This window comes from Rhodnius prolixus, unplaced genomic scaffold (assembly GCF_049639745.1).
Source record: "Rhodnius prolixus isolate KJV_2025 unplaced genomic scaffold, Rpr scaffold_3, whole genome shotgun sequence".
Classification (NCBI taxonomy): Eukaryota; Metazoa; Arthropoda; class Insecta; order Hemiptera; family Reduviidae; genus Rhodnius; species Rhodnius prolixus.
Window position 1 is genome coordinate 43,803,380 of NW_027411603.1, and position 26,985 is coordinate 43,830,364.

The 26,985-nt window shown below is 33.4% G+C and overlaps 1 protein-coding gene across 2 annotated transcripts in view; it reads right to left on the bottom strand.

Annotated features, from left to right (window-relative positions):
* Hr39 (Nuclear hormone receptor FTZ-F1 beta) overlaps positions 1 to 26,985 on the bottom strand; it is a 141,112-nt gene that overhangs the window by 85,310 nt on the left and 28,817 nt on the right. The window contains exon 1 of one of the 2 annotated variants that reach the window (XM_074125599.1): positions 5,565 to 5,808. The exons of the other annotated variant lie outside the window; for it this stretch is intronic. The gene's annotated coding sequence lies outside the window, so the exon portion shown is untranslated. Of the gene's footprint in view, positions 1 to 5,564; positions 5,809 to 26,985 lie in introns of those variants that run through there. 2 annotated transcript variants of the gene reach the window in all.

The following is a 26,985-nucleotide window of genomic DNA, read 5'->3' on the forward strand; positions in this document are numbered from 1 at the left end:
TCAAAACTGCAATGAAGGATAGAGGAAAAACGATTTTAATTTCAGATAAACTGGCTGGCAGTAGAATAAACGTCTTCATAAAAATTTGGATGAATTGCAGGGTAAGAATCCTCAGGGATAGAAAGGGGTATGCAATTAGAAAACAAATGATCAAGTTCCCTCAAGTTATCTGGTGGAAGATTAAATTAGAGTATCTAATCTTAAGCAATTGCTGTAAGTAAATTTGAATATGTATTTGCTAAAGGCGGAACACCCCACTATGTCCACGTTCTAATGGAATTTACAGGAATATTGCATTGAAGATAACTGATTAAATTCTAGATCATATTTCAATAAATATAATTATAGGAGCGCTGGTTTATTTAACAAAATCTCTTTAATAATTGATCCTTTGCTACCTCTTTGCTTTAAGCGATTCTCCATTTTTAAAGATTCTATATTTGTTCGGTCATTTAGGTAAAAATGGTTCTACACCTAAAATCTACTAAAGCAGAGATAGCCTAATGCCCAACTAGGCTATTCAAGCTTTCATAGTAGACAGGTACAGACAGGACTTGCGCGATTTGTAATGGAAAACCTATGGCTGAAAAAGAAAAGTCTGCCAGATCCAATATATACATACGGAAAATTGCATTCAATACATTGAAAGCTCTTAGAATCAGGCTTTAGAGACGGTAATATATACACCGAACAGTTCCGAAATTGAGGACCTTCATTTGATCTTTACGAAAATTGAACCAGACATCAAATATTTAGTTTCACAGCATCAGTCTCAAAAATCTCATTAATATTCAATGAGAGTTTCACTTTTTATACTAATTTTTTTTTTCCTTAAGTTTGTGTTTCTCCGACCCGTTCTTCAGTAGCGAATATATATATATGTAAATAATGTATATTACATTATTCAAAAATGGAAAGATAGAAGCAGTACATTATCTATGCCTAACTAAATATAAAAGTGAACAGAGAGGAGCGATATCTTGAGATCTTTCAAGCAAAAGATAACATCAAAAAGAGTGGTTGGGTTAGGTAAAGGCTGAGAAAAGTAACAGAAAATATCCAGGACATGAAGTAAAATATCTTTAATATGTTGGGTCCAGAGGATGTTAAAGAAACAGAATCTTTCAAGTTTATAATTACGATTTCTATATATATATTTTTAAGAGTTCATTGTTTGGAATCCATTTATATCGAACTGTGAACTGAATTTAAGCAAATTATCTAATTATTTTTTCTCCATAATTTAATAATAATAATAAAAAAATGAAGAACGTGATTAGCCATGAGGTTAGCGTATTGGATTCCCACGCGGAGGTCCCGGGTTCGAATCCAGCTACTGACCCCTTAGATTTTTCTCTTCCTAGGAGCTCCTTACAGCTCACTTCCCGCTGATGGACAGTGTTGTCAGTAACGAGAGAACACTGTCTGGAGGCCGGCAGTGCACTGAATGAAGCTCAATAACCTTAGCTGTTGACGCGCGCACTTAAATCATTAAAAAAATAAATACAAATTGGATTATTCTTTCTCATAATAATTAATTTGAATTTTCTACTAATTTCAAAAAAACTTGAAGACAATTTCTTTGATTTTATTTCGCCAAACTTGATTATGTTATTATGCTGGTTTTTCTTAAACCACTTTTAGAAATTAGTTCAAATAGGCTGATGTTGAAAAATTGAATAAGGCTTACTAAATCTCTTAATTTAACTACAAAAATACATCAATGAGAGCCTGACTCTGAAAGCGGATGAAACAAACCACGATATCCAAGTACTAATTTGAACAATTATTGAACCGATGGTAGGAAGTCATATTTCTTAATCGTAATCACAGTGGTACCTCAGTTTTCGACACTTTCGTTCCGGAAGTGCGGTCGAGAACCGAAACAATTTATCCCATAAGAAATAATGGTAAACTATGTAGTTTATTTCGTTTCTAAGCCCCAGAAATATGCCGTTTTACTGGCCTAATCTATATATGTAAAAATGAATGTATGTTTGTTTGTTTGTACTCGATAGATTCAAAAACCATACATCCAATCGCCGTGAAAATTTGGGAAATTATTAGGTATATCCCCGGGAAGGTTTTTGCAATTTTTTTTTAAATCAGAGTTGGGGCTCTAGGTGCACCCGAACAAATATCCCAAAAATATCAAAATAACATTTAATTAGTAATATTTATTAAAAGTGTAACCATGAAAACCATGAAAAACAGTTTTTTGCAATTATTAATAAGAGAATAAATTATACCGAAGATGGTGGAAAATCAATTAAACTAAAAGTACTCAACAATACTATTGACGTTGATAATCGTTGGGTAGTACCATATTCTCCATTACTACTAAAAACGCATAACGCACACATAAATGCTGAGTACTGCAATTCAGTGAAAGCTATAAAATATATTTGCAAATATGTGAACAAAGGAAGCGATATGGCAGTGTTTGGAGAGGAAAATACAACTGCATCTAACGATGTAGTCACCCAATATCAACTTGGACGCTACATAAGTAGCAATGAGGCTGTATGGCGTATTTTATCATTTTCCATTCATGAGCGATATCCAACGGTTGTTCATTTAGCAGAAAATGGACATCGTGTGTACTTTACATCAGAAAATGTACGTGCAAGAGCAATGTCACCACCGCCAACAACATTAACTGAATTTTTCACATTATGTAGAAATGATACCTTTGCAAGGACACTACTGTACTCTGAAGTAGGGGTAATTTTATTGTTAATTTTCATTTCGATGTATTGTATACATTTGATTATTAATAAATTATGTTTGAGGTATCAAAACTGCCTTTTTGTTAAACACAGCAACGTGTGAACGGGTACAGCTAGTCAAATTATATTTTATGCAAAAACATGTATCTAAACAAGAAATAAGATCTAGAAGTGTAAATACAAAAAACAACTCGGCTCATCTCGGTGGTGTTCGAGTTCCAAATGTTTGTTCAGATTTCAAGGACAATATTTTCTCGAATTTCTTGGTCGAATACCGATTTGTTCGAAAGTCAAGTCGTTCGAAAACTGAGGTACCACTGTATTAAATTTATCATAATATTTTTACTATGAGTCTTAGACAAGACAATTTAAAATAATAATTTGAAGTTGAATGATAAACAATCAAACAAATTAACATTCATTTTTCTTTTTTTATCAATATAAATTTGTTCAATTTATATTGATAAACGAAGATGAAAATACTAACTCATCTGAACACGGTTTAGTGTCGAAACAAGTTGAATGTGTACAGTTAGAATAAACAAGTTGAATAACTGTATTCATTGAACTTTTCCGGATTTCATATGCATAAAGTGTGAATGAGATGAACGGTTGAGTTACCGTTCTTATTCATAATAATCTCTAAGTTACGCAAGATGCGCGCTATGCGGAACACTTACGAAATTTATATTTCCATGAAGAAATAATTTAAGAATAACCCGTCGAGGTATTTTTTTTTTTAATAATCTTCAAGATTGTTTCTTGTTTAAAAAATAAATAAATCTTTAATTTTGGATTTAATAAAAATTAAGTGATGCCTATAATCGAGATGTTGGATGATTTGTCTGGACTAGGGGGTCGGCAACCCGCGGCTCTTTATCCCAATTTTGTGGCTCTTCAGCCTGTCCAAAATAAATTGTATATTTCAATTTTATTGGAACAAATGTAAATTTCATTTATTAAAGTAAAGATATTTTTTCAATAAAGAATTTTAAATGAGATTTGGTTTGAAATTGAATAGAATTATATTAAAATACAGTACGTAATATATAGGACTGCCGCCATTTTCATTCAAACACAGGTTTAGTTACTATTTATTTGTTTATTTACTTTGCAATATGTGAAAATAAATACATAAAACATTTAAATGTTATTGAAAATCATAAAATCATAATTTTGTGAAAATACAAATGATCTACAGAGTTGTTTACACTCTTATCATCCTTGCGGCTCTTGCTAAGATTTATTAAAATTATTTAAGGAGAAATGGCTCTCTACTGAAAAATAGGTTGCCGACCACCCCTAGCTCTAGGGCAACATCTTCATCAAAGAATCGGAAATTTTGGGGGGGGGGGGGGAATTTGATTCCGTTACACACTCGGTAACTTTTCGTACAGGTTTTTACATTTTGAGTTTCCACAAATCGTGAAAGTAGAGGACCAATTTTTCAAAAAAAACTTCAGCATATATATTTGGACCAGGTGCCCAGTGGTTGTTACACTTCATTGAAATGATTTTTATTTATTTATTTTTTTTTTTGAAACGAGTGTTGGGGGATAGAGGAGGAGACAGGATTTAATGAACTGTTTTCGTTAATTTTTCTAAGCAGCCATCAAACCAGTTTCATTAGAAATTTAGATATAACTTATGTATATCAGGCCTTCTAGTTTTACTAAAGCATTTTCTCATAGAATACAGATTCTTCCGAGATGCTATTATTTCACGCTTTTTGCAATAGTATAATTTTATTTTACGAACACGTAAAATATTGAATATTTTTTTGTGTAAAACTCTGGTATCTTTACGTAACTTCTTTTTTTGTAATTTCTATCTTATCTTTAAAAGAAAATTATAGTTAGCAGCAAAAAGAATTCTGAAAAATTGTTTAAACAAATAACGTCTCTTCTTTCGTTTTTCCAAAAATACAATTCAATTGTAACTATTCTTTGAAAAAGAAATAAAATAAAACATTTTATCAAAAACACAAAAAAATTAAATCAGAAAGAAATGCCTGTTTATTTTTGTAGCATATTTTTGGTTGAAGTCCAAACAACTATTAAACTATAAACAACTATTTTACACACATACACAAAAACACAGAAAAATTAATCGCATTGCTATTAGGCTAGTTCGGTGCCCTTCACACACTAATGTAAATGATGCGTGTTAAGAACACTCAAGTGATGGTGCGTTATTTTGTAATTTTATTTTTTATACCCATAAAAAAGGTTACAAAATAATTTATACTGAAGATAAATTTTTGTATTCCTCTCATTTTATATTATAGGGGATTTTTTATTTTTTATTAATGGATTACCAGTTAAAGTAGGAAACAAAAACTTAGAAATTATTTGTTACTTAACCACACAGAAAGAACAAGATAGAGATGAAGTATAACAAAAAAAGAAAGAAAAAAGACATGGTGGGGATTTAAAAAAACAAAAAAAAAAAAACAAAAATGGACAAAGTACAACAAAAAAAAAAAGAGGGGATAGGAGAGGAGAAAAATAAAAGAGTTGGTTGGGAAGAAATTCTTAGAGAGGTTAGAGTAACGGTTTGTATTGCGCCTGTATTCTGATTATATAGACTAACTTGCAACACACCAGCAAACCTCAATACACATCGATGTAATCGCTTCCCCATTCATGGAGATTTTGGTTATCGTAATATAAATGACTGTTAACAGTGGTACACATAAAGGCGTTAATAGATTCTTTTATATTTAAAAAGTGGCAATCCTTGATAAATAGAAAAATTAAAAACAAAAAGTCCAAAAATACGTGATGCTGATGTTCAAAAGCCTAATTCAATCTTTAGATAAAATTTAACTATTACCTTAATAGAAGTGATGTAAAAAAATAATACTCCTTAGAGAAATGTATGGGTAAAAATAAAATTTGAGCACTTTATATTTTTTAAATATTAAAAAAATAATGCACTATTTTTTTTTTAATTAAAAAAAAAAAGAAAATCACAAGAAAAAAAAACAACGTATCGACTTGAGGTTATAATGTTATATCCCGGGCGACCGACTGACTGTCTAAACTGGCACCATCGCACAGCGATACTGGGAAACGCTAGAGGTGTTACTGGTACTCCCCACCACTGGCCGCTAGAGTGCACCACTAGGAGAGAGGTAGTCTCTCCCACTATACGGGCGCGACCACCAGACCTGCTTAGGGTCTTCACTTCACTACTTGGAAGATCAAGATGGGTGTGCGCCCGGTCCAATATTAAACCATTACTATACAGGAGGCTATGAAAGAATACACAGTGGAGAATGTGTTTTCTAACTTTTCTTTTTTTGGAATGCAATTACCAAATACGCCTTTAAAACATATTACTATTCTAACCAGCATAAGTCAATTGCTGTCCCAAAATTCTGGGATCCACAACTCTGTAAACTTATCTTCTTATCAAATTGACGAGGGTCAACCATTGAATATACAGACAAAACATATTTAGTGAAGACGAGGCTTAATGCAGGGATTTTAAACTTTTATAAGTGTTAGTTGGCAACCTTGCGTAGAGTGTCAGTCAGCTGATTGATTAATATTTACTTAAACATAACCTTTAAGGTCTTAGTTACGATGGCGTGTCCACTCCGAAGGTAGTACTTTTAGTGAACACAGCGTTTTGTGATTCGTAAAGTGTAGAATCTTAGAAATATGGAGATTTGCATTTTTACGGCCAGTCAAGCGGCATTGAAGGCCCTCTCTTCTTTCAGAACTATCTCTTCCCAGGTCTGGGAATGTAAAAAGGCCCTAGATCAACTGGCTCGGCATAATAAAGTCCGACTTGAGTGGGTGCCGGGCCATGTGTGGATTAAGGGGAATGAAATAGGTGATCAGTTGGCCAGAAATGGAGGCTAGTACTCCCTTCATTGGCCCCGGAACCAGTCCTGGGGATCACCAAAGGTGAAGCTCTCCGAGATTGGATCTGGAGAGAACATGAAAAGTACTGGGTGATGCTTCCTGGGGTCAAACACAGCAATAGGGTTATACCCTTTTTGTGCAAACAAAGAACCAAAGTGACTCCTAGGTTTGGGCAGGAATCAGATCACTCTGATTACAGGCCTATTCACAGGGCACGGAAGGTTCAGGAAGCACCTGCACAAGGTAGGGCTTATTAGTTCGGAACCGATGTGCAGATTGTGCCAGGAAGAGGAAGAAACGGCCTCTCACCTCTCACCTGTGAGAGACCTCGCTACGAAATCTTTGGTACATACCATCTACAATCTATCAAGCAAATTTACTAAAACTATCATAATTTAGACCATTTAAATTCATCAATTTAGACCATCCTTCACCAAGACACAAGACAAAATTATAAATAAATAAAAATAGATGAAATCAAAGCGATAAAAAATAAGAAAACGCCTAGAAATAGAAAAAAACTCTCTAAATGCTAAAACGGATAAAATCAACGGTAAAATAAACACTTTTTGGGCCTCCAACGAGTTATTCTGTTTACATGCAAACAGAGTTCACTTCCGAAAAAAAAACACTTCTTTGGACTCAATTGCATCCAAAATGAGTATGTCCTAGTGATAAGATAAGGTAAAAACTGATGCTGAAGAGAGAACGATTAAAAATATTCTTAAACGATAAAGGCTTAGAATTGCGTAAGGATTTTCTAATCGATCTAAAATCGATCTTTTTTTTCCGAGTACCTTTAGGCTTGTTAACAGCAAGGACAATTTTACAACAGAAAAAAATATCTCCTTATAGCATCCATTTGGATTTGGATCATTACATATTCCCAAATAAAGAACTAAAATAATGACCCAGAAATATAATAAACACATGGCAATCAAATTTAGGAAGAATTATACCCTCTGGGAGAGCGCATATCTCGTAAAAGAATATTATTACGCACACACTATAAAAGAAAAAATGGGGACAGGTGGTAGTAAATGACCTCGTCGGACTTTACGGTCGCCGTTACTGCATGGAAACGTCCTTCAGGAGAACTTATATAATCGTTAAGGGAATGTTTAAAAAAACAAAAATTAAATTTTTTTTGCAATTTTGATAGTAGGAGAATTAATTTCAATAAATGTTATCTTTACTCTCAATTTCCCAAGCAGTGATTGGTTTTTTAACGTCCATTAAAGGTTCAGTAACGCCTACTCCATGTCTTCAATAAATCGCTGGGCAATTAATCATTACATAGTCAGCTGAACAGTAATTAAAAACAAAAAACAAAAACTAATGTAGTAATGCCAAATAGAGAACGTAAACCCAATGTTTACGATGTTTGACATTTTCAGAATGACCCTAATATGCATCCATCTATAGAATTAAGTAACAATTTTTTTTACTGTTAGTAAGAAAATATTAGCTTGGAGGTTAGCGCACTGGATTCACGCAGGTTCTTTAGGGTTCCCCCCCCCCTTCCCTAAGAGCTTCTTTACTGCTTACTTTGTCCGGAAATATTGGCAGTGTTGTCTCTTTGACGAGAGAACACTGTCAAGCAGAGCGCTAAAGTAATTCTTATTTATATTCTTCTTTTTTTTTTTTGATCTCTCATTAAGAATTAAATGTGCGAGCCAACACTGTTCTACGCTAACTGAACAAACGAACTACTAACGGAAATGATAAAGTACAGTCGACTCTCGATAATTCGAATTTTTCGATAATTCTAACTCTACAGCTGTTAACTTCGGTAAATCGAAAAAATACAGTGTATTTAAATACGCTCGATAATTCGTAATCCTTTTCTTAACAACAGGGGGAGAGAAGGCTCTATAATTCGAACGAGGCCACCTTCCCCTCTTTATAATTCGAATTTTCCCTAGTAATGTTTACTTCTCATTTTCCGCGTATTGTTCATTTCCTGCGTAATGTTTCCCTCCTTTCAGCCCAGCTTAACTTTCCAATTCTCTTTCCTAGTTTTTCACGATGGGAAGTACGTCTTCCTTACTGTGTCCGATAAAAAAAATTATCGCGGCCGTGAAAAGTGGTTCGAAAAGAAAAAGATATCGCCAAAACTTTCAATATTCTACCATCAACGCTTTCTACAATTCTAAGTCACTTGACTAAGTCAAGCCACATTGTAACAAAAAACTGTTCTTCATTTTTTTAATTAGGTACATATGTATATTATTATTTATTGAAATGTTAACACATATGTAATTTTTTTTTGTTCTTTTTTGTCGTTTTCATTGCTTTTACTTTTTTACTTGAGGCTATATATGTCTAAAACTTAGGTAAGTTCACACGTATTTTCAATATACGTATGTACATACATGTGTACGTAATAACAACTCTTAATAATTCGAATTTTTTCCCCCCTTCTTGATAATTCGAAGTCTCGATAATTCGAATTTTTCTTGTAGTCCCTTGGATTTCGATTTATCGAGAGTCGACTGTAGTTGCAGGAATTTGACCGAATCCAGAGTAACATAAACGGAGATCTACCTTTAAAAACAAACAGGCGTTCCATCAATTTTGATTGCTTTTACAAATTTTTTGAGAGATATTTAACCTCAATCAATCTGTGCCCCTAAAGATGATTCACTTAGAAACCATATTCGATTCAAAGCAACAGATACAAAATAAGATATGTTTTAAGTTTTTAAATGCTCGATAATCTCTCGCAACTAATTCGAGAAAATTAAAAATAATTTACAAGTTCTAGAAAGTAAAGTTATTTAAAAAAAATAATATGAAAATAAACTCATCATAAATTCAGGAAAAACCAATTCTAAATATTTTGAAATAAATTATAAATAAACGATTTTACAATAAGTGATTGTCAACCCACAAAACAGTAAAAAAACAATAAGTAGTATAGGCGATATTTTGCGTAATACTTTTATAGTACATATTATATCTTATATTATATATTTGTAATAATAATTATGGCCAGGATATATTGTTTCTCACAGTTCTAAAACAATCTAGACCTTATAGTTTCGCAATAAGTAATTATATGGGAAAAACCGCATATTTGAGATAAGACGACTGTTACTAGTGTCAGCATATATTATAATGTTGGAATTTTATCAGCTAGATCGGTTATTATTTCATAATATATATTCTTACATTGAGTAAAGTATATTTATGGATTTTTTTTTTTTTATCCGGCTACCGGTCTAATAGGCTTATTTATTTATTTAATGTAATGATCTGTTGAGACATTACAGATGAAATACTCGAACAACTTCCCTTTTTCTGTTAATTCGGAGCCAGGCTATCCAAAGTTAATCTCGCATGGAAGAAAAGAAATAGAAATGAAGTCTGATTGGTGTTATGTCTTTTCTTTCTCCTCACCAAGGACCATGGTGGTAATAATAATTAAGAAAACTTTATATTATTAATTACTAAAAGAAATGTCGGAATATAAAAAAAAAAAATTTACGCATGCGGAAGTCTTTCTAAAGGAGTTAATCTAACAGAAAAGATATATTGTGGTTTTATCTAATTAGACAGGTGCAATGCAATTTAACTGAATAGTATCATATTATTAAAACTGGCTGTAATTAATAAGGTTCCGTATTATATAAGGGGAAGGCAATAACAAACTGACATCCGGTTTTAAAAAAATAGTTTTAATCAACGCAAATACATATTTTGTAATTTCAATAAAAGGAGAAAAAAAAGGGAATTGCAATTATTTATTTCAAGAATCTACATTAATAATCTCACATTTTTTCCGCATTCCAAATGCAACTTAAGATAAAGTGAAGAAAAAAAAAAAAAACAAATTAGATAAGAAAAAACTGAAATACCAAACAGTTCAACATTTACGTAGTATTTATTTATGGAATGCCTAATCAAAAAAATACCGAGTGGGAAGAATTATTTTCTACACCAGATAGAGCGACTTTAAAGTAAGTTCCCCCGCATTTTTCCGGGACAAAAATAGGTCTAACTGTGAAAATTATTTCTCATAGAAGTTTCTATTTTTTGGGGGGAAAAACTGGGAAATTAACTTTGCATCTACAACAGTAACACTTACCAAATTACTTGCATAAATAATGTTGAAGTTAACTAACTTTTATGATGAAGAGGTAGAGCTGTCCTCGGAGGGGGCTAGACTCCATCGTATCATTTCTAGAAAACCCAGGGTGTTCTCTGGGAACCATCAGGGATGAGGAAAGGGTTTGGGCAGGAATCAGATCACTCTGATTACAGGCCTATTCACAGGGCACGGAACGGTTCAGGAAGCACCTGCACAAGGTAGGGCTTATTAGCTCGGAACCGTTGTGTGCGGATTGTACCAGGAAGAGGAAGAAACGGCCTCTCACCTGTTAGTGAGAGACTGCGCTACGAAATTTTTGGTACCTTGAGACCAGAGGAGATTGTAGCGCAGAAGGTACTGATAGGGAAAGCCTTCAACCTTCTTAGAAGTGGAGGTTTCATCTACTAGACTTGAAAGGGAAGGCACAATAAGCCTCTTGGTGGCTGCAGTGCCGTGGGGCATGGGTCCCGTCCCACCGTGTAAATCTAATCTAAATCTAACTTTTAGGATAAATGTATGAACCAAGAAAATTCATTAACTGTGTGGTTAGAAAATATGATTCTATTCTCCTCAAATTTTTGGATTTCCAAAAAAAATTGGATTGTCACAAAATCTTTACAGATTTTTTTTTTTTGGAGAATATTGCTCATCGTCTTTTTGGGGTGAATGATTCAATATTAACCCAAAAAGAAGAAAGACTATTGCCAATTTAAGTCATTTTTTTGTGTTTTTAAAAAAATAAAATTAGTGTAAATTATAATCTGTAACTGCAAATTATGTTCCACAGTACTGAAGATAGATAGCCTAATTTCTAGGCCTAAAGCTGGTCAATAAGAAAATACAAGATTTTTTTTGACGTGAATACGTCTTTAAATTTGAATCATATGGTGGCAACCCAAAAAATCTAATGATAACAAAATCGTGGGATACAGTTTGGCATTATAGTTTCGAATCTAACGTCTACATCCAAAATTAAATTAGACCACTGGATAGCTAAAGGATCAAAGAATTCATTACGATAAGCGAGGACTGTGACACATCGCGCGCGGTGGAGGCGGAAGCGCCACCATTTTGAGATAATTTTGCTGCGTATCGAGATTTGCAATTAGTATAACTTTTGACTAGGAGAAGCTACGATGTTCGTTTAAGTTTTAATCGTCAGCTGTCGTTACAATCTATCGATTGTATATAAAACATTAGTGTAAAATAGTGACAGTGAATAAAATAAAGGTGTTAGAATAAAAAAATATTATCAAAAGTATATAATGTCGGCCTATACGCGTCGAAAAGCCAAAACCAAATACAGAGATCGTATACGGTTGGAAAGGGCTTCTCAAGAACAATCGAATGGTAAAAGTCGCAAAGCCGGTGGAGTCGCCATATAACGCAACATCAATAGCTTCACTGATTGTAATAGAGTTAACATTGACATTTCGGAAATTTATTTGGAAATGAAAGACGCAAAAGCTGGTGATGGCTGTCTAGTAAACGAAAAAGGCCAATGGCATCTTCAAATTCGTACTCGGGTGTGTGTATATCCATCCGGGCATAGCGTTAGCAGAAATTAAACTCTTTATGTTACAATCGTTGTTAAAATATTCCAAAATCATCTCTAAAATTATTCCCGATTACGAGCCAGATCTTACTACACCAATTATGATAGTTGGAGACTTTATTGTTGATGTCTCACAAAACCGCTCATTGCCCGACTTCATGCTCAGCGAGTTCAATTTGCCTAATATTGAAACTTCTCCAACAAAGTTAGGTAATACCTATATTGATTTTACGTTTACCAGAAATCTCGATGTATCTTGTATGCCATTTGTGTCGTACTTTTCGTATAACAGACCTATAATTAATGAAGTTATATTGTAACACAGTAATTATTTGTTTCCTTGATTTCATCCTAAATACATAAATAAAAATATTTTATATAAAAAATATAACCCGTTACGTAAACGTATTCACGTACAGCACACGGCCGTGTCCATAGCCACACAGCTACAGTAGAGCTTTTTCTTTTTTTGACTGAATCAGTCAATAATCTTAGTTTTTGGTTTACAAGATTTCTGATAACGATCGAAATATATCAAATGATGATGGTAACCTAAACTGGCAAACTTTTTGTCCTCATTACTTCTTGAAATTCAATCGTGAACAGGCAACAGAAAGAATTACATAATTTTCTTCGCTCATCTTTTTCTGCCCCTTTATACACAACCATACAATGCGTAACCCTAAAGGACGGTTTAGGCCTGCAATCTTTAGATGAAAATATTAAGCGTATATTGAGCAATATATATATCAAATATTTAAAGTACGTTAAGAAGTGGGAAGTTGGTCCAAGAATTTAAATGATAATAGGAGGATGAGAAATACCAAGTGGTATAAAAGGGTGCGAATCCCATATGTGGTAATAATAGCAAATGTTGACGATGGAGGATACACACAAAAAGAAGGACAAGAAGTTTTCTCTGTGTGTAGGGGGTTATGCAAGGATAACCGGTATTCTCGCGTTCTGAAACTGGGACTGGACCACACTGGCGGCCAACGGACTATCCTCTAGCACCCTCCCTCTAGATCTGGTGGAGAGGGAGCCAATGTTCATTTCTTACACATTTTTATTATTATCTAGCGTGCACCCATCTTATCTTCATTGAGCAATCTCAATGTGTAACAGTCTCTACACAACTAAAATAGCCTATTATCTTCTCTGTCCGGTTTTTTTTTTTTTTTTAGATTACTAGGAGTACTGCAAGAAAGGCGGCTAAAAAAAGGAAAAAACAGTTGCGGTCAAGAGGCTGCAAATCTTAGCATCATCGTTGCAATTAGAGTGCATCAGAGAATAGTTAGAGCCATTTTTGAGGAAATGCAAAAAGAAAAAAGGGAAAAATGAACTAGAAAAAGTGGTAATATCCGGTAGAATGATTTAGACAATAACCTTGTCGTTTCCTCAGTTGGTATCTAAACGTAATATCAAATTTTTTTAAATGGTGGATTTACTTTCTTTTTTAACAAAAGTGATTTTATCTTCTCTTCCTTAATCAATCTCACGTTAACGCAAAGTAATCTCTCCTTAGACACCTTAAAAAGGCTATTTTGAAGCATCCCTCTCTTCCATCAATAGCTTCAAGCAAACTGACCACCGGATTTCAAACAATCTTTCACCTTCAAGAAGTAGCAATCATTTCCTAGAAAGAGGATGTCAGCGCAAAATTTTATGTTAAGAAAAAGACAAAATGCCAAAATACTCTTTTTGATTGCCGACAGTTAGACCCAATTGTAAATGTCTGCAATTTACAAGATGGTTAATTCACTTTACACGCCAGAAAATCCTTCTGAAAGGATAAGGATTCCAATCAGTGAAGGATTCCACAAGAACATTATTACAATAGATTAGAACTAAGTAACTTGCTAGAAATTATTCTTGGTTCCTACCAGCTCCCCATATACGAGCAAACTTGAACACCAATGGGGGTTATGAACGTGTACACCCTTTCTTCGTATAAAAATATTGTTGCGAAATTTTTAGCTATATTTAATTCACTCTATTATTCAAGTACAATAACTCCACTTACACACGCACAAGCGTTACTACACCAGGTAGGAGGGCTGTCTAGTTGCCCTAAGTTCGATCATACTATTATTATAGAAGGGTGAACACTGTCTGACTATGTAATATGTGACCTCATTTATTCTACAATTCGTCTGTAAAATACAATCATACTCTCGTTACAAAATTACAAAATATATTAATATCTATGAAGTGTCTTTTTTTTTTCTTTTTTTTTTTGTAGACCGGAAAAAAAGATAAATGCAAACTATTGTAAATTCTACAAAATCTCCATAAAAACTCAAAAATCCTTCAGGATATTAGCTCAAACCATTTTCAGCAACTCAATTTCAGTCTCATTGAAATACTGAACACGTGATAGACTTGTACATTAGAATTTAAAAAAAAAACACACTGAAAATAATACGTAACTTAACTTATTCCCATAAAAGATTACTGAAAAATGAATGTAGAGGCTTCGTGACCGTAAATTATTAAACTAAGAATTCAAGATTGGCGAGGGAATCGGTCAAATAAAAAAACAAACTCGTCTTCTTGCCAACGTTTCGACAAATATATTGTCCTCTTCAGGGCCTGGGTATTACAAATACAACAATACAAAACAATTTAGAGAATCAGTAACATATCCAGGCCCTGAAAAAGACAATATATTTGTCGAAACGTTGGCACAAAAAAGACGAGTTGTTTTTTATTTGACCGATTCCCTCGCCAATCTTGAATCCTTGGATTACTGAAAAATTGATGTCTGAAAATTGGCAATATTTACTCTGTCACACACATTTAGTCTCTTAAACAGGAGCTTAGTTTTATCAAAAAATCCTACCTTCAGGACCCTATCGTTTTTTTATATTACACAATCAACTCAACTCAACTGTGGCACTACCTTGGCCTCCGCCAATACCTAACCACAAGCCCCTCTAACCAAAGCCTTCCTTCTCTCCACTGTCTTACATTTAGTTCCCGGATATCCTCTTCCACATCGCACATCCCTCTAGGTCTCCCTCTCGGTCTACTGCCTCCAGCGCTCTTCGTGGTGTGCTCTCTCACCCTCCATCCTCTGCACATGTCCCACTCAACGCAATCTTCCCTGCTTGACGACGGATACTAAATCCTCTTCCCCGTACAACTCTCTTTCGGCACCTCCGGACTCCATCTTGGTACACTGGTCCATAGACTGCCCTTAATACCTTTCTTTGATATTACACAATAGTTTTTAGAAAATAGTTAGATTCTTTCACAATCTTTTAGATTCACATCTACGAGTATAAATAGCTGGAATAGAGGTGGTCTCATTGGCCAGCTTTGTAGTAAGGAAAATCTAGAAAATTCTAGTAAAATAATTTTAGTGGAGTTTTTTGGAGAATTGGATGTTCAGTGTCGTTAGATGGAAAAAAGGGGCATTTTTTTCAAGTACAGAAGTGGGAGAAGTTAGGGCACGCTACCCAGCCACTGCAGACCCAATCATAAACTTTAAAGCCAGTATCATTTTAAGGCACCTTTAGGCATCTATTGTCCATTTTTACCATTAAATTCATGGAAATTACATAAATTTAGAAATGTGATAAAAGAGTTTGCATTTAGATAAAGCAATGTGAATGTTTTGCCGCCTTTTTTAAAAAAATAAAAATAAAAAAAAAGATCTTATATCCAATAAAAAGAGATTATTGTAGATATTGGCGCCAACTATGCGTAAAGCGCGCCGGTCACGTTCTGTCTGCGAATGCTCCTGCACATCCTGGGCCTTGATGTGTTTACTGACATCCTCGGTAAGTCACTGCAGTTTCTACGCTCCAGGAGTTCATTAAACTTTCCAACTGTACTAGAAGACAAGGCGACTCTTCTGCATTTAATTATTCCACCTGTGACGGTGATACTGTCCCCATTCCATTTATTAAATATTTTTATAAAACAAATTATAATTATAAGAGAGGGGGGAAAAAAAAATTTGGTGAAGCAATCAAGCTTCTTTATCGATAACAATTTATGAATTTAGCTTGAAATTTGAAATTTTTACTAAAAAAGTAGATGATATAGAAAAGATTTAAAAAAAAAAATAATTATTACACCACCTAGGAAAATAAGTATACAGTCGAGCCTCCCATAAAGGACACTCTCACTAGCGACCACCTCCATTTACGGACAGTTTTTGGATTTTCCCGTTTTACCACTATACACTATCTATATAAAAGAACTCTGCCGTCTAACGGACATTCTACATAGCGACCGCGGACATTGATTTTGGGGAATGGATTAAATGTTTTACCTCCCACCAACGACCACCTTTTTATTAAAAGTTCGTTTGACGCGGTGATCAAAATAATTATCCCCACTCAAGTTTTTGTTTTTTTCTGGTTTTTCCTAAAGTTTCCTATATAAGCTCCATACATCTTGTACCATTTTAATCATTATTCAATATAACTTTGGACGAACAATATTAATTTTTTCCGATATGTCTCTCAAACGAAAGTGGTTAACTCTAGAAGAGAAAATAAATGTGTTGGAAGATTTTGTAAAAATCAAATCGAGGCATCGTCAACTTGCCGAAAGGTTTGTTCTATTTTGCTAATAATAGATAATAGTATGATGATAATTTTACCATAAATTATTATTGTTATGAATAAATGTGATGATTATTATAAAAATTATTATTTAAGTCAATAATATGTAGTTTTTTGATCAATTTTTTGGATAATTAAGAAAAATTTGATGCATATCATATAGCTGCAATAATTATGCAATTATGAACGTTTTTAAATCTATTAATAATAAACAATGTTTAAATAGACGTTTGGAACAAAAAAACCCATATTTTTTCATTATGAAACTTGCCTACCTCCTTCTAACGACCACCTCCAAACAGCGGCCACTTTGCTTTCCCCCGCCAGTGTCGACTGTGTTTAAAAGAACTTCAGAAAACTTTGGGGAAAAAAAATTCTCACTTCTCGTAATTATCGATAAACTCAAAAATTTTAGCACTGAATTTAATTTCCCTAATTCATTCTCTAGAACTTTCCTGTCTCTGGAGACCTCAAAATCTTTCCAAAAAAAAAAACCACCGACTAAGGAAAACGCTGGCAGTTTCACCAGCAAATAAGGGGAAAGTGCCACCATTGATAATGTCTAAGTGAGAAACGCCACAGACCAACCAAAACGGCAGGAAACTGTTATGATACATGACATCACCGATCTGATGTTAAAGAACTCGGTATTGTGAGACAGGTGGTTAAACAATTGGTTAAATATAGCTGTTCATTTTAGCGTTGTTGATATTATTAGAAGCATATGTTAACAACTGCAGGTGTGTGTGTTCATAATGTGTAGAGAACTACTATGTTGCAATTCTAATTGATAACTATCCTGTAACTTGGATATTTTACTGAAAATAGGAATACTTGGTAGGTCATCATGAGAAAACAAAAACTAGATAATCAAAATAGTTAAGTTGTATTTCCGGTTGACCATTTTGATTTCCGGAGATTTCCGATGATAATTCAAAATCGAACATCTGCAAGATTTCAATTTTTATCAGTTTCCTTCAAAGAGTAACTAAAAGAAAAATGTCTGCTTTTCCATTAACACTTCAGGGATAATGGGTTGCATGATTTGACAAGCGTGCTGATGTTTTTGATTTGTGAAGGGAGCCATTTCAAAGTATTATTGCATTCCTTGATCCAACATCCCATTCACAATCGATACTTTTTAAAATCGGTTTAGGCTTATTTAATTTATTTTACTTAACCGCCTCTATATTTTTAGTAGGTATATATATGCAACTTTGCACCAAAAGAATTGTACAAAAAGCCAAGTCTTGTCTAGAATAGTCTTTCAGGAGAGATGAGAGGCGCGCATCGAGTTTAATCAGGGTGCCATTTTTAATTCAAAAACTTTATTAAATTTAAATGCATTTAGCGAATAGTTACAGGCTAAAAAAATTTTGCCAGTCGATTCCAGTATGCAAATTAAAAATTAGTTCTTTCTAAATTATTGTAAATCTTAACTACTTGAGTGGAGGATAGAACGATGAAGTTGGCAGCTTCGGCCACCAAAAAAAAAGGTATGATTGTTACAGAAGTAGAAGCAACAACAAACATGGACAGAAGAAGCGTATCCAACGGGCATCCTCTATGGTCAGGAACCGCGACCACAAACCACTTAAACTAGTGTCTTTCTTTAGAGAACACTACGAAGAAAATCAAAACTGTGCCCATCTTTGGCAAAAAAAAAAATTGAAATTCTACCGGAAGTCAATAGATGTATTAGCGGAACTTTCAGTGACCATTAAATCACAATGTATCAAAAATCCTATAATACCACTTACGGAAACCACTGAATATGTATTCAGATACAATAGTTTCAAATTAAAAAACCCCAATTAGCATTTGCAAGGAAACAAATATAGCATAAAAGGTGACAAAAAATACTGCAAACACCACCTGTCTGTGACAAGGTTAAAGCCGATGACAAATCGTATATTTCCAGATGGTAAATAGTAAAAAAAAAATAGACAAAAAGAGAACTGATAGACTAATACCATTATTCAAATTTCCCTCCTTTAAAGGGGAAAAAATCACTAGTTTACTAGTTTAGTTCTGGTATGGAGAACACAAGTAGGGAGAAATAGACCCTATTTTTACAATAGTTCATTCAGCCCTACTGCAACTATTTATTTACAATAGAAACTATCAAAACTGTAATAGTTTTCTGTAAAACTGTTTAATAATTCACAATTAGAAGAATAGTACAAGTGATTTACGTTATAATGAAAGAAACGACAAGTGCCACTGTTGAATGAATCTAGCCTCGAAAAACATTTTTTTTAGCAAGGTAGGGGTTGCAAGTTTTTATTGGTGTGACAGAATTTGCTCAAAATGGATGATTGATTTACAAGGATGAGGGTAATTTTCGCAGAAAGGGTTAAGAAATGTTTTATTCTGATTGGCCCAAACTATCGTGAAGATGGTAACGATCCTGGCAGATGATTGAACGAAACAAAATGCATACAGTAATATTATTAAATTAACCAATAATAATTTTTTTTCTGCAACCATGTAGGAATGTTCTCATTACTCAATTAAAATCAGCTGTGTAATGCCCCAACTTCCCTCACTAGTGGGGAGAAATTCCCATTAGTGTCACTTTCCTCACTAGTGAGTGAAAAAACTTTTATTGTGCTTCCTTGATATAAGAAGTTTTGTTATTAAATATTTTCTGTAAAACTTTAATAAGCTTATTTAAATTTATTTTATCTAAATAATTAAAAAACGAAATTTTTTTTTTCACTTTATTTTTATATTTACAACTGCAACAATTGTTGCACCAAGTAAATCTGATCTTATTGGTTCAGTTCTCTTGAAAAGTCATGGTTGGAGCAATCACCCACTGGCGAAACTCCTTCACAATGATTTAATCACAACAGATCTCTAGGCCATTTTCGCTTCAGTCGACGAGGAGGATTGTCTGGAAGGTTTAGAGAGGAGAGTTGTTGGACAAGAGGATTAGAATGGAGAGCTAGGAGGCTGTGAAATTTACGGTAGCGAGACTTTATTAGGTCAGTGACGAAAGGGATGTGAAGGTCGGTGTGTATTGTAAGGTTAGAAATGTAGTAAGGAGCATTCAGGATTTTCCGTAGGATTTTTGACTGTAGTGTCTGCAGGCGTTTGGAGTTAGAAGGTTTGGTTGAGCCCCACACTTCAGCTCCGTATGTCCATATGGGTCTTAACAGTGTTTTGTAAATTGTCAGTTTGTGGTTCAAGTCGAGTTTGGATCTGCGGTCAAGTAGTCTAGTAAGTAGCTTGTAGCGTCTGTTCACGTCTTGTCGTTTCAGTCGAGTATGTGGGTTCCAGGTGAGTCTCTTGTCAATGTACAGTCCTAAGTATCGTACAACGTCAGCTGGAGGAATCTTTACACCGTTCAGTAGAACTGGTGGACTTGCAGATTTTCGTAATGTAAAAGTAATGTGCACTGATTTTTGTTCATTAATTTTTATTTTCCATTTTCGGAACCAGGTTTCGAGAAGATTTAAATGGATTTGACTGGCTTGTATCGGATCGGAGTGGGAAGAAAGTATGGCAGTATCGTCAGCGAATGTTGAAACTATTGTATTTTGAGATAGAGGTAAGTCAGCAGTGTATATTAGAAAAAGAAAAGGGCCTAGAACGCTTCCTTGAGGGACTCCAGCTTTTATGGGTATAAAGGATGAGAGGGCCTGCCCTTGACGAACGCGGCAATAGCGATCGGTTAAATAAGATTTTAAGATCAAGTAGTAGGTGAAAGGAAGATGATTTTTTAAGTTTGTGCAGTAAGCCCGAGTGCCAGACTCGATCAAAGGCCTGAGCCACATCGAGAAAGACACCCGAACAGTACTGTTTACGCTCCAAGGAAGAGGATATGGTATCTACCACACGGTGCAGCTGTTGAGTTGTTGAATGAAATGCGCGGAAACCAAATTGATGTTCAGGCAAACGAATATTAAAAATATAAAATAAAAATTGAAAGGAATATAGAAATAAAAATAATATTTTAATAAATAATTAGATATTTTTAATTATAACAGTTAAAAAGGTTATAGTGTTACCTTATAGAAATTTAAAATGGATTTTAGTGATTCCTGCTTAGTTTTTTTTTTTTTTTAGTTAATAACCCTAATGGTTGCAGAAAAAATATAATATTTAACTCGAGTGTAAAGTATTTTCCTCACACTCGGCAATTTGCAATTTGGGTTGGCAAGTGCAAACCCTGCCTCATGTGAGGAAAAGTACTACTTTCCACACTTGTTAAATAAATAACTATTTAAAAAACTTCGAAAACACAACTTTACTGATTTTTTGGGGGGATTCAAACAAAAATAATAATAAAATAAGATTCTTTAAGGATAAACCGTTTTTTTTTTCTAGATATTTTCTTAAGCTTCAAAATTGGCACCTCAAAACACGTATTTCTGATGAAAATATTGAGTTTTAGAATTTGGTAATAGTAAAAGTACAAAAATATCTACCAGATTACTATACACAATTAACAAATTATCCTAAAAATGATCCCAAATCCACCATAATTAGCAAAGATAAGGAAATGGTCAAAATGTATATTTTGTAAAATTACATAATTATAGTAAAAATTGCATAGATATTAAAAACTTACATCAGTTAATAAAAAAAATGCACCAATTAACTAGCCAAAAAATTTTGCACATATTATGTAAGTAGATGGAAGTGAGAAGTTTTTTATAAAAAAAAAAAAAAAAAAAAGGGAACTTTTAACTATATACAATGCTGTATATTTAAAGGTTAAAACCAAAAAAAGATAAAAAAAGATAAAGATTATTAATTATTTTTTGGAGAGAAGAGAAACACAAGAGAGGTCAGAGTGAGAGAGAGAGGTGAGTGGGAGACAGAAAGAGAAAAATGCGGGAATGAAAAGGCGGGTAAGAAAGAAGTAGTGACACAAGGTAAGCGAGGTAAAAAGCATTGCTACTCGACCTGTCTACCACCTCTATGGCAACTTGTATAAATTCTCAACATCCGTACAAAAAACTGGTTAGCCCTGCATTTTATATATACATATATACATTTTTAATACAAACACAGACAAAATATACTACTCACACTAACGAACTTTCATACTTTCATAGCCCATATCAATTAGAATCATTTCTTAATATATATTATATACGAATATATGTTAAAACTTAAGGCACATAATCTCTTACATTGCTATCAAGGAGGCAGTGAATGACGCAATCACAAACATATTTCTCACCCCCCACTACATCTTATTGATCCTTTTTTGGACAATATTATTAGACTCACCGTCGGACAATGACGTGTAATGCACATTCTAAAAAAAAAAAAACGATTATCCATAGAACTCCATAGAACTTTTTAATTGATATACGTTTCGCTTAAAAACAACATAACTTTTGGCATTCTCCCAAAACCAGTTTAGATATTTTTTTTTTTTTTTTTTTTTTTTTTGAAAGTCTGGAGAGCATGACCAAAGAATTATACTCCAAAATTCTCTTGAAGAATGTTTCAAAACAAAGTGATAGTTAAAGAGGTTAAATCAAAGTTCAAATGGAACCCTTTGGCAACCGAGGCAATTACAGAAAACTTAGCTACACTCATACTTCCGTTTCATACGTCGTTGAAATATCGCAAAAACGATGGAACCCTACGATACATTGAAAGGTTCTCTTAGAGAGCCATCTTTCCCTATAAACCGCTTAAATAGTTGCCTGAAAATAGTTTTAATTTAAGATGATAGATGTACTTGAATGAAAATGTCCTTATCTAAAAAATTGTCATTTCTATTCACTAAAATTGTAAAATATTTTACTTAAATTTTTACACTGAAACAGCATTTTGAAGGGTGGTAAGTTTAACCAATCCCTCAACAAGAAGTGCCCCAATCAAATTTTGATATAATAAAACTAACATGTTAATAACTTTCTGCCTTAATCATCAAAAATAAAAAATAAAAAATATTACAAGATGAAAAGGAGCGATTTGCAATTAAACAAAGGTGCAGGTTGTTGTAAAACAAGATTTTCACAAAGTTTCAAAGCTGATTTAACTGTTAAAAAAACATCAAGTGCCCCACAAATCCGCCTTGAACTTAATTCCTTAAAAATCTGGTTTTACGACTTCTATTAATAAAAATAAAGTCAGAAGCAATTCTCACGCGTTTTAATTTTTTTTTTTTCTTTTTTTTTTTTATGATAACTAACCAATTAGTCAACAGCACTTTTAGTTATGTGATGCGAACTGAAAGACGTCACCTGGCAATGATATTTTCATTTAAAACAAAACGGAAGAAGTAAAAAAAAAAAGAAATCCTCATCAAAAAGGAGAAGTGAATAACGGGGGGGTATCAAAGCAAATGAGTCATAAACTTTGTGTTAAACATTTGTCTGCGGGTTTGCTACTTAAATTATTTTTATTGAATTGGTTTTAATCAGTACATAAAAGTTAATAAGAATTTAAAAATAAAAAGGTGATAAAAAAGCCATTTTTGTTGATCAAATTAAGTCATTAATATTTCTAAATTGATAAAGGATAGAATAAGAAATAATGAGATAATGATCTACGGAAAATGACGGGAACAGATCTGAGTGGACACCAGTGAGTAACAAAAGAAAAGCAGATGAACTGAATAAAGAGGGTGACAACAACTGGAGAAGAACGGCTTAAGATAAACAATGTAAAAGAAGCCTGTCCAAGAAAGTGGAAGAAGCCTTTGTCTAGAAATAGGTCTAGTTTCCCAAAAATAATAGAAATATTTCAATTGGATAGTTTCTGGAGGTGTAACGAGTAATTCTTTTAACTTGCAAGGTGTTGCCCAGCTCACGGAAAACACTGATAAATGAGGAATAAAACAAATCCTCTCTATCCGCATTGAGTCTCCAAGTCGGTTCAAAAAGATGAAAAAGATGGTTACATTAAAGTAGTATTCGCCTAGTTTTATAAGTGGCAAGTCAATCCAAGGTTGGTTCAGTGGAACATCAAGTGAGAATTACTGTTTGGCATGCATGATACTAAAACAATTACTCACAAATTAACTGAGCCTTAGGTGAGATCTTACTAATCCTGGAACGTCCTACAAAACGAGGTTCCACCAGAATGGAATAGCAAAGATAAAAAGAAGTAGCTCAAATTACTTACTTAACTAACATGGAGATGTGTAGTAGATAGATTTACAAAAAAAAAATTAGACTAATACATACATAAATAGGTTACATGTAATGCAGTAAAAAATAAACAAATTCAAGAGTAGGATGGTCTTGTATAAGTCTAGTGAGTCGGCAACATGGTTAAATGTGAGTGTAAGATAGTCCTATATAAGTCTAGTGAGTCACCAACTCGGTTAAATGTGAGTGTAGGATGGTTCTATATAAGTCTAGTGAGTCGTCAACTTGGTTAAATGTGAGTGTAGGATGGTTCTATATAAGTCTAGTGAGTCGTCAACATGGTTAAATATGAATATAGAAACTGCGTTTACATACTATATGTTCACAGAAATAGCCACTAGAGTTATCCACCAGGTGGGATATAAAGTAAGCTTATAGCCTAAGTAATGGCGGCTAACAAATCCATTACCATTTCTTTTTTATCTATTTCACGATTAAACAATATAAATTCTCAACTTTTTTGTTTCTCTTAACGATAATTGTGTAAAACATGAGGTATTATCCCAAAAGAAATATTATTTATCGTATTATTGAGGAGAAATTTTTTTATTGTTTAATTCGAAAGTTTATCAAATACCTATGGGAGAAATGTTGGAAAAAAGTTTTTAAATTAATTATTTCATTGAAATTATCGAGTTGAAAGTATTGGCCAATCACAGTGCAGTACGGCTGCAGACTGTGGGCGGGTCACGCCCACCTCTAGTGTAACCACGCCCCGTCCAATGGAAACCAGTTATGGGCTGGGTCAAAGCGTATTAACAATGGTGCTTCAATACTTTTCACTTATTTTTCTAAATCTTTTACTATTTTCTCATTTTTCATTAACTTTTTTTTGTTATTTTAGAAATAATATTAATATTCCGAAGATATACTACAAATGCTAAAATGCTAACAAATTATTCGAAAAAAGAATCATTCTCAATTTTCAAGAAATTTTTCATTCGTTTTCGCCAATATTCCACAGTTTCACTTTACTTTCTCATGAAAAGAATCTCGTATGAACACTCACATGACTTTTTCTCACCGTAATTTACGAATATAATTGAATTTTCTGGTAGCTTAGAGTTGCATAATAAAAAAAAGAGATCAAATTAATAATAATGTTGATAGAATGCGACCCCTTCCCGCTGAACCAAATTGAGAAAAAAATACAAGCCAAACTGACTTTAAGTACGCTATTAGATCAGCTTAAAATGAATCCATTTGGCAAATTCATAGTAAATAAAAAGCCTTTCTTTAAAATTTCACTTCCGGTGTCTTTCTTCTTGGAGATTTGGTTAGAAAGTTAACAATTAAATACTTACGAGGTAGAGAAACCTTAAAATATCTAAATGGAAGTTTAGAAAACCATATTTTTAACCCCTTGTAAAATGAGAGAACAAGATGGTCCTATGTAGGTCTACTGAGTCACCAACACGGTTAAATGTGAGTGTAAGGATGGACATCAACATAAAGTGAATGTTCTTGCAAGCAGAGAATTATGCATTACATTGTAACAATAAATCGATATATGCTACAATAATAGAAAAGCGAGTTACATGCAATTGCACCCAATGTCGTAATTTTCATTAAAATAAAAGAAATTATTTACAAACTAATGATAGCTGAGAGGTTATTAATAGGCTATTAACGCCAAGCACAGTGTATTGCGGTACTAGTATTCGACTCCCTGGCCTTGTCTTTGGGCTTTATTATTGTCAAATATGGGAAATACGATGTTAATTACTTCAGTCCATGTCCACGGTCTAATATTTTAATGGAATTGTTATTATTTCTTCGGCCATATTATTAAATAAGTAGGTTCGCTTCCCAGACTATAAATCATTAATTATAAGTGGCACAGATTCTTTTTATTTTAAATTAACTTCTTGTATCTCTACTGAACACTATTTTTATTTTATTTTGTGGACAAATAACAGAAATAGAAGTTATACAATCATGTGAAACATGTTATTAAATAATAAATTTATGTAGCCTGACAACTTTTCGATAATTTTATGAATAAATAAATATGTTAATAAAATAAAAGTAAAGGCCATTATTATTAGGAGAGTTACCTTGAGAAGGCCGTTTCAACCAACCAAATAACAAATCATTGTTAACAACAACAGACGGACAAAACAACATACAATATATTCTCCACTCAAATAAATAACCGCAATCAGCCTCTCTTATTCATATCTCTGTTATCAAACTGATGGAGAGTGCTACTTGAACGTGAAATAACGTGAACGCATCTAATCCCTGGTTTACATTAGAGCATCTCAAGCCGTCTTACCGAAAAACGACTCCAACGTAGAGGTCTTTGCTGGAAAATAACAACAATAATGGCCGGTAATACTTCTTCAAGAATGTTGGTTGTAGTGAAATCTATTTGAGAGCAACTAATATTAAAGTATAATCTCGAACACAACACAAAACAGTTGTTAGTTGAACAAATACAAAATCTGGGCCTACAATCTGAGAAAAAACTCATTGGAGTTATTTAATTCACCTGAATATAAATTTCTTTGTGAACGTATGACCCCCCTCCCCTCTACCTTGACCTATTTGAAAGTTGCATATACTTTCTGACATAAATCTTGACTAAAGCCCACGGCCATGTAAATATAGTAGCCGATATTATACGTGCTATACTTTTTATGTTATAATTTTTCCAATCAACATTATTTAAATTAAAAAAATAGAACCACATGTATATCTTCGTCGTATATTTGAGCCCTAAAATATTTCTTACACAGATTAATTTCAATTATGAAAAATTAAATAAGATGCAAGATTTCCGGGGTTCTAGCGGAAAATATAAGCTCGTAAAGTTGCAAACAGATATACAGATCTTTCAAGTCTCTCTACATCAGATGAGACAATAATCGAAGAACTATAGAGAAATCAAATTGTCTTTCCCAGAACATTGGTAAAATGACATTAAAACTAAATTACGAGATTATCAGCAAATTTTCCGAATAGTGTTAGAATTTAAATTCTTGCCTGCTTGCACAAAACTTCATAAAGAAGGAACTTGTTTGCGAGCG